This window comes from Brachycentrus maculatus, unplaced genomic scaffold (assembly GCF_059751285.1).
Source record: "Brachycentrus maculatus isolate JH-2025_06_01 unplaced genomic scaffold, ASM5975128v1 h1tg000067l, whole genome shotgun sequence".
In the NCBI taxonomy this organism is placed as follows: domain Eukaryota; kingdom Metazoa; phylum Arthropoda; class Insecta; order Trichoptera; family Brachycentridae; genus Brachycentrus; species Brachycentrus maculatus.
In genome coordinates, this window is record NW_028280821.1 from 1,601,632 (window position 1) to 1,611,302 (window position 9,671).

Consider the following 9,671-nt stretch of genomic DNA (forward strand, 5'->3'; position numbering starts at 1 on the left):
TCGTTGATGGAAAGTAATATATTTTATATTTCTACGAATTTATTTTTGTATTGTTGCTATCAAGTTCTTGTAAGAAGCAGCTTAAAATAAGGGATGAGAGCTACGATTTACGATGGCCAATGAGGCTACCGGTGTAGGCTTTCGTGCCGTGAGGGCGCACGCCAGGAGGGTTATGTAAAGTGCAATATAACGATTCTGCTAATTTTCAGGGTCTCGCTTCGCTATGCGCAACTTAACCTATGTTGTTAGTATAGTTCGTTTGCGGTAAAATTAGAGCAATATCATCTTTCGTTCTCGCAACATTCAAGCACAGAAGCGATGTTGTTTGAAAGCCAAAATTAGGAACTATGAACTTGAACAAAAGAATAGGTTGAAAAATAGTTTCGCGACAATTTACTCGCACATGATATTTATTTTGAAGAATTAATTCAAATTTTAATTTGAAAAACAAGAAAAATAAACAAAGGTCTCTCATTTTTATTATGTATAATTCTCTGTTTTGAAGCCTTTGAAATAATTTTAATTTTTTTTTTTAAATACCTCTAATCTCGATGTCAAATGTTTTATTTTTTTAATCCTTACCCACACCCAATGGTGTATAAGGCATTGTATTGTTTTGACGCAGTGTTATCTTATTGCACGAAAACAAGTCCTGCGCTTCATGTACTAGTCCAGGGTAATATTTTACTTACCTTACTATGCAGTTGTAATTTTTATATCCAGTTGAAATCGAAACCGGGACCTCCAGCACGGTAGCTAAATGTACTAACCACTACACTATAGAGGCGAACGAAATGTCGCCAAATGGTGTTTGTATTACAATTTGTTATAAAAATAAATTAAATTTTATTTAACGAATTTTCGTTGAACGGAGTATACACAAATTTTCACTGAAATCAAAATATATTATTTCTCTGCACGCACCAGTTTTTGTTAACCTTTAGTGTTTTAGTAATCTTGAACTTTGTATGAAGTTTTATTGGATTCTGCCAAGACTTAATAAACTAATATATCTTGTTGTAGTTTGTTCCGTTACGTTCCCATAACACAAAAAAGTTTTTTTTAATCAACAGAGGAATTATTCAAGAAATTACAACTTTACGTAAAACAATCCATTTGCATAAAAAAATCCCAGGAAATGCTTTATCTCTGTTGTCACACACTTTAAAATAATAATATTGATTTCTCAACATACAGGAAGTAAAATATGGATGTCTGGGTATTTAAACGGTTTGCGACATGTCATGGGCTGGTTTGAATCACTGATTACGCGTAAATTAATTTGACAAAAAAAAAATTCTCTACTAATTTTTAAACAATTACAAAATTCAGTAAAAGATAGTTCTGAGAATACATTGGAGACCTTGAATATATAAACGAAGATTTGGACACACTCAAAATATCGTGTATAATAAATGATATTTTTGGGTTATTCATATAGCGGTAGTTTTGTAAAATACTATTACAGAGGCGCTTTGCTGTGATACCATATGATACATTGTGCATTCTTCGACACAGCAATAAAAAAATTGAAGCTTTACTTTCTTTTGAAATTTGACGCATCTAGACATTTGGTCATCTAGCTTAGATCAGTTAGGGTCGCATAGCAAACAAACTAACATTTAACATTTTAAAAAAATGTTAAAAATGTACTGATTTTATTAATAAAAATATTTTTGCATTTTAACTAAGATTAAGGGTATTGAATAAAAAAATTTTGCTTTAAAAAACGGAGTGTCTCATATTTTTTGAGTAAAAAAAGTGCCACTCAATTACAGGACAAATAAATATTTGAAGGTTTGCTTTTCAAATAATAAATTTTTGCGAAAACCAAAAAGCTGTGATTACTTTGAGCCATGTATCATAAAATTGATTTAAAAAATCACCTCTTTCAAAGAAGACAAGTATCATTTCATATCATAAAATGAGATAACATTTTTTAATAAAACATACTTTGTAACACGCTTCACTTTAAAACATCTTTTTTTCTTCACATTTGATTAAGAAAAAATCTTAAATGTTAATTATTATTTGAAAATAAGCTTTTCACACAAAAATCTTAAATAAAACTTAACGTCCCTAAACATTAACTTAATAAGGGGTAAGATCTAAAAGTTTGTTAAACACGAAATTAATTTCATATTAAGCTCACTATCGAATTCATGAAGTGGTTTTCCTTGCAAAATTCTAAAATGTTTGAAACTCTTAAGTTATATTTAATGACATGTTTATGAAAGAAACTTTCCCAGGACAGTCCTTTTGCGGGGGATATCAAAAACACATTTCCTTAATCTCTCGATACAAGCTTTTTTGTATGACGATAATTTGACCTAAAAATAGAAAAAAAGAGTTTATATTTTTTTATCTTTAAATTCATACATATAAGTAACGGTTATTATGATCACGGGTATGTAGAGCCATGTGTCATTGCTGCTATTATCTTTTTTTCTTCTTAATTTTTTGCTGGTATTTTAATTCTTACTTCATTGAAGGAATTCTTGTTGTAAAAGCTCCTTTACTTATGTCTTCAGTATCTAGTTTCAGCATCAGTATTATATCAGTATTCTTCAAATGTATTCCAATTCTTCGTGCAAGATTCTGAAGAGCATGACTGATAAATCACTTTGCCTTTATGTAACTGTTGATTACGTTGACACCGATGAGATATTTACCTTGCAATTTTAAGTTAACGTTAAAATTAAAACCCCATCAATTGCATTCAGAGCCCTATTCTTCAAATGTGCAAGAAAGTGGTGTTGAAGTATTTTGTTAACACCTTTATACGTCCAATTAATAAGCTCTCTACTTATTTATTTTTTTACAAAAATGTTAATAAAATTAGTATATAACCACTCACCGAGATTTTTACGTCTACCGGTTTCGAGACGTACCCGTCTCTTCGTCAGGACAATCACTAACACAGCATGCAAACAATACTACCCTTCACCACCATAGCACCATTTACACACTCAAAACTACACAAAACGTCTAACACATGCGATTTTTGGTCGACCCGAAGACCAACATGCACTATAGTTTTCAATACAGACATGCGTTACGAGCCGAGGTTAAACGTATATTAGAATTAGACTAGGAATCGAATCTACTTATATACTTGTAGGATGAGAGGAGTGGGGGGGGGGGGTTCGAATTGGATATTGCCGAATCGTGTTTAATCGATGTCGAATCAAACAATGGACTATATGTAAAATTTATTTGGTTGTTAATTAGAGGAATATTATTTTTAAGTGTTTTCCTAATATAAAAAATCTCCATATTATTTAGTTTTAACCCTTTATTATTAGTGTTTTAACACTAATAATAAAGTAAAATAACGTAACTGGAAAATTACGAGTCCCATGAGGAAAAATAAAAATATTTTTATATTCATCATTTAAAAAATGAAGGTTTATAAAAATAGTGATAAAACAAAAGTAGTTCACTTCATTGTTATGTAAAGCATGCTACTGAGCCATGCGTATATTCTGTCAATATATTTCAATTTTACACATTCATGAAATTTAACAAAAACTAAAAAAAGGAAATAATGTTTTGTTTTATATCTCGAGTTGAATCTGTTACCATTTAAATACCTTTTAAATACGAGAAACAATGTTTCGTATTTACATATATACAATTTCTACTAGTTTACTGTGGTTATTCATAAGGACAAAAAAGATTTGTTAAAGACGTGTTTTTCTTAGAAATATTTATTTAATACTGGATTGGTACCTGAAGTAAAAGACTGCCACTTTGTTTAAATATAATTTACGATCAACTTAACATTGGACCAATGCGATGCAGTGCCTTATGCACCACTGAACGCAGATAAATGTATGCAGAAAAGGTTTAAACGTTAATACACACCCAGTTGTATATTACATTTGAATGTTTGCATATAACTTTAATAATGGGTGAGTAAAGCTTTGGAGAGTAATCAAATTCTAATAAACTCTGTGAAACTTTGTATAAGGATACGAAAATATGCTTTATTATATAAAGCAGGGGTAACCGAAGCGTTGACCGCGAGCAACACGTCAATCGATAGTTGAAAAAAATTTTTGAGGTGAATTTTGTTGGTAATAAAAGCAGAGGAAGACCGAGGAAAACTAAGCATGATCAAGTGTTTTAAATACTTGAAAATGGTCAGGTCAGGAGTCGGAATAATCGGCGCGCATGTATGAGAAGATGTATGAATGTGGAAGAGCCGAAGATTATGTGCAAAGACATTTTATAACGAATATTTTTATCAATCTTTTCATACAAAAACATACTTACACCACACGAAATCGTCTGCCTGTTAAATTGTTATTTTTTCACATTTGAATAACGTGGTATTGAATATGAGTTACGTTTATTTAAAATTTCAACTTTTTTCATCATCACTCATACTTGTCATGTTGGTCGAACTTCGACTTTAATTAAAAACAAAAATGAGAAGCCCCTAGTGATAAAAAGTTTGACCATCCCTGATATATAGTTTCAAACTTTTCATAATAATATAAACGTCCAAGACTTATTTGTAAGCAAGTTGTTTCATAATAAAAATGCGATATTTCAAACGAACAATCGGTCCGATGAAAGCAAGCTGCTTACTTTAAAATGGTCTCTACAATATTAAACTAATATAGTTCTGCTATACAAAGAGAATGGAATACATTTCAAGTTTATTATGTTTAATTTACTTTCTGAAATTTAATTTAAGTTTTCAAAAAACATCAAAGAAATTTAATGTCATAATTTTTATTTTATTATTATAACATTTCATTCTTCTTTTATAATATTTTTTGACATCCATCGAAGATGAAAAAGAATATGGAAGTCTGGGCATTTACGGGGCTGACAACCGTCATAGGCTGGTATAAGTGATCACTTTACACACGTGTAACATTAACCAATTCTACCTTTTATTGACAACCATACTACTCAAATTCTTGGAAGTTCTATATATATGAACCAATTTAGAAACCTTGTTCTTGAATCACTAGAACTTCACTAGAGACATCTATTGGTGAGATATAAAGAAGCTTTTTACTAAGCAGAAACTCTTATTATCTTCTTTTATAAGTCATGTACCATATCAATAAAATGATGTCAAGTTATTTTTAAAAGAATTTATGAAAACGTTTAAAATATAATGCTTAATAAGATCTAAAGGCAGTGGCGTGCTCAGAGTTTTTCAGGGTTGGTAGTTAGAAAACAAATCTATATAAAAAAATTGCATCTCAACATACAAGAAGAAAAATATGGAAGTCTGGACAGTTACAGGGCTTATGACCAGTCATAGGCTGGTAAAGTTATTACTTTACATACGTGCAACATTCACCATTTCGATAAAAATTTCACTTCATGAATCCCCTGTATGCAGATTTTGTATGGAGGATAACGAAACGCCAATCCACATTCTCTACAATTGTGACGCACTCGTTCAAAAACGAAGTCACATCCTTGGAGGACCTCTACTGGACTCCGAGAAGGTGAAGCTCCTACCACCAAGACAGGTCGTGAGTTACATGACTCATGTAGGTTTTGGCAGTGAGCTGTAATACAGAGGGAGGTCACAATAGATCTAATATGGTCGCAGTGACATAAGGGATGCAAGATCCCTTGACCCAAAAAAAAATCATTCACCATCCTACCACACTGCTCAAATTTTTTAAATTCCGAGATATATTAATCAATTTCATGACACAGTTTATATGAGTTCTCAAATGACATCTATGTTGGATTGAAAAAAGCTTTTATTCAGCAGAGACTAATTTGTTTGTAAGCACGATCCGAACTCAGGATTAGTATTACAGGGGAGGAAAAACTCCTATAAGAAATGGAAATAAAACAGATTTTTATATTTAGACAGACTCAAAATGTTGCAAATAAAAAAAATCATTTAATCAAAATATTAAATCTCCTCAAGTTGTTTACCGATTGCTTAGATTTTTTTGAACGAAAGTTTTATTAAAAAACGCGTTTTATATATTTTTACTTTTTATTTACCTACGACAGGGAAAAACATGTTTCTAAAAGGGTTTTTTTGAGCGCAGTGCCAGCAAAATATTAAGAACTAGTTATTTTTGTTTGTCATTTTGTCGTATCTTTAAGCTTCTTTTGCATTATATACTTTATGTGTTTGTTTATATTTTTTCAAATGAATAACAAATTGTCTTTTTCCATACGTAACATTTATTGTGGAACTATGGACAAATTTTTGGGATACATTTATATAAATGGGCACCTTATCGATAAATGGCAGTGAACCAGTGGTTTTATCTACTTCAATATTTATACGTCCGCCTCCGTAGTGTAATGGTCAGTACGCTCGGCTACCGTTCTGGAGGTCCCGGGTTCGATTCCCAAGGGGGGTAAAATAAATAGAAGTGATTTTTTCACTGTCATATTTATTCAATATTATCCTGGACTGGTACCTGAAGCGGAGGGCTGATCACCTTTCCTTCATGTGTAAACGATCAAGATAACACTGCGTTTATATGACGCAGTGCCCTATGCACCATTGGGTGCGGATAAGGGTTTTATTATTATTAATATATTATTAGATTAAAACCAATATTTTAAGCTTTTCCACTTTATTTTTATTTGACCAGCGACCGGGTTTCGTCGTTACTGACATCATCAGATTGGTTACCGACATCATCAGTCTGATGATGTCGGTAACCAGTCTGCGAACGACGAAACCCGGTCGCTGGTCAATAAAAATAAAGTGGAAAAGCTAACAATATTGGTTTTAATCTAATAATATATTAAAAATGCAATTCCATCACGAAGTGTCAGTGGATAATATAAATCGATTAAAATAGCCTGTACTTATAAAAAACAAATGAATATTGCTGATACCAATTTCTACTAGCAAAAAACAGTGCCTTTAAAATACTAAAATTATACCAACATACATACACGCGATATCCCTTTAAGCGAACTTACATTTTTCACCCGAAGATTTAGTTTTTGGGTTCTTTAATTAAATAGATAATTCCAATTCAATAACCCTGAATCAAAGGTACTAATCTGTTGCTAATGGTTTCCAATCAAAGTGGTTTCTGTTCGCACCCTGAACATCAATAGCCCCGCTATCAATTCTGGAATACTCGGAGAAACATTATAGCTCAATTATTAATATCTCCAATTACGAAACATGTTTACAAATTCACTCGCAAAATAATATGGTACTTAAACATGATCCCCTTAATTAGATATCGTACTTAGGATATGAATAAACATTATTTCGAACACATATCATCAACTTAACAACGGAGTATGTCTTTATATTTTAAATCCTTACATATTCGTACAAGCGTCTGTGGCATGTCGCATCTTGTACACAAATATTTAATGTACATATAGGATGTTTTTAGGGGTATACAAATTCAAATTTTCTGCAATATATTGATGATTTCACCCACTTTGTGGCATGTTGCGTCATTGTTGAAACTGTTGAACTGTGTTTAAACATCATGGCGCAACATGCACACGAAGGGTGCCACCATCAATATATTGTGGGAAATTTGATTTGTTTGCCTCAAAAAAAAATACTTTATATATATATATATATACACTTGTCCTGATACACGTTCCTAGCTACATTCACATTCACACATCTTGTCTCACAAATCCTCTAATGCCGTAGACTCTCAACAACACCAAATTTTAGGTTCAAGTCTTTTCTGTTCCCCCGTTTGCATTTGCCAAAAATACTTTCTTGTTATACTCTATCTCTTCCCTTAAGAAAGCTTAGATAATACTTATTTATATAAAAAAAAACATACTCAAATTACAATGGTTTTCTTTGTTATGAGTAGAAATTCGCATAGGTAAGTAAAATTTGTAGTCACCAGTTCCCGAAAATAGGACCAAGAAGGTACTTTGCCCCCGCTTCCGCCCTTCTACATCAATCACTACCTACTACTTACATAAACCCTTCCTTTCTTACCTTTTCAACGTTGAAGCCGGAATGTGCTCTAATGTAGTCCGCATTGAAATATATGTTTGTCAATAAAATACAAAGGTATTTAATTTAGCAGAAATGATATAACGTACAACGTATTTCGCGAGCAATTTACGAAAGTTTACGTGTAAAAAGACAAAATAAAGTAATTTATTAAAATAATCTATCTTACCATGTATAAAAAGAGAGTTTAAGCATTCATATATTTTTGTTTTGGTGAATGAGTTATTTAATTTCTATTACATAAAAAGTAAATTTTTTCATACTGTGATTAAAGGCCATTTTCCTCACATTTATTTATTTTTGTGTAATAAAAAAAGATTACACAGTTATTAGGTATCCTTGAAATTGGCCATTTTAAGTTTAAAAAAAACGGTTTGAATTCACTAGCGGTAGCAGCAAGTTTTTTGTAAGTAGCAATATTTTTTTTAAGGATTGATTATAAAGTATTAAAAAAAAGTATAATATGATTTTTTTTCTTTTTCAATAAATGTAGTAAAACACGTTTTACTTGAAATAATTGAGTTAATGGTATTATTTATAAATGATTTATCATCAAAGTTTTAATATCTGTGTCAAAAGGATATTTTTTAATCCGTGAAAAAAATCTTATCGTAAAATAATTGACTCAAAAGGTCTTTAAAGAAATCATTTCATGTCTTAATAATTTGTTTTCCTTTATTTACATCTAAGTAGATACTAGATAGGTATCTGAGTTGAGAGTATCTGGTATCTGAGTGTCTGAGACTAGCAGAGGATAGAGGTGGGTGGAGACTGACAATCATCGCACAGAAGATACTATTGTGACCCGCGAAGAAGATACTCTTAAATCTTAAAATAATTGAGTTTATTTTTTTTTCATTGTATTTATTTCATATCATTTTCACTTTGTTATAATTTCTTTTGTAGTAAGAAACATATCTAAAATTCATTGAGTTTGAAGTATTTATTGTAAAAATGTTACCTCATACAATTTATTTTTCTTTTAAAATGTAGGCATAGTATTATATAAATTTTTTTTAAGTCAATTAAAATTTATCAAAGAGATGTTATACACCTCTTACATAAAAAAAATTATCATGTTTTTTTAAATTACGGTACCCTCTCTGTCATATTTGAATCACCATATAACAATTAAACATTAATGAAATGCGTACATTAATTGGTTTTCTGTCTTTTATTTGAAATGTGATTTTAATTTCAGCGTAGTTCAACATTTTTTATTTGGCTTTTGAATATTACAGAATTTAATTTTCTTTTTTTTCAAAGGTTAACTGTCAGTGGAGAAGACATAAATATTGTTATTTATGAGGAGTTTTTAATGAATAAAATATTTTACAACGGAGAACTTTATTAAAAAAATATGCCAACAAAAACAAAATTAAATAACCTTCATCTCAGTGAAGTTTATTTCGTCCTTTACGTAAATTAATGTTCATGCTGAAATAATGGAAGATTATTATAAATATTTTTTGTAATTATAACCAGTCTTTTGTGAAAGGTTTTAGCTTAGTAAAATAATAAATTTATCAGTTTTTCGCAATAAATAGTTATATTAGGGTACCGTTAGAGTTCTTCAACCCTCCAATAAAAGTAGAACACCCTTACATATAAATAATACGAAATAGTTTTTTCGTTCAAACAAAACTTTAACGGAGTAATAATATACGTCATTGTCCTTTCAAGCGTGTATCTAATGAGGGTTTTCTTTACC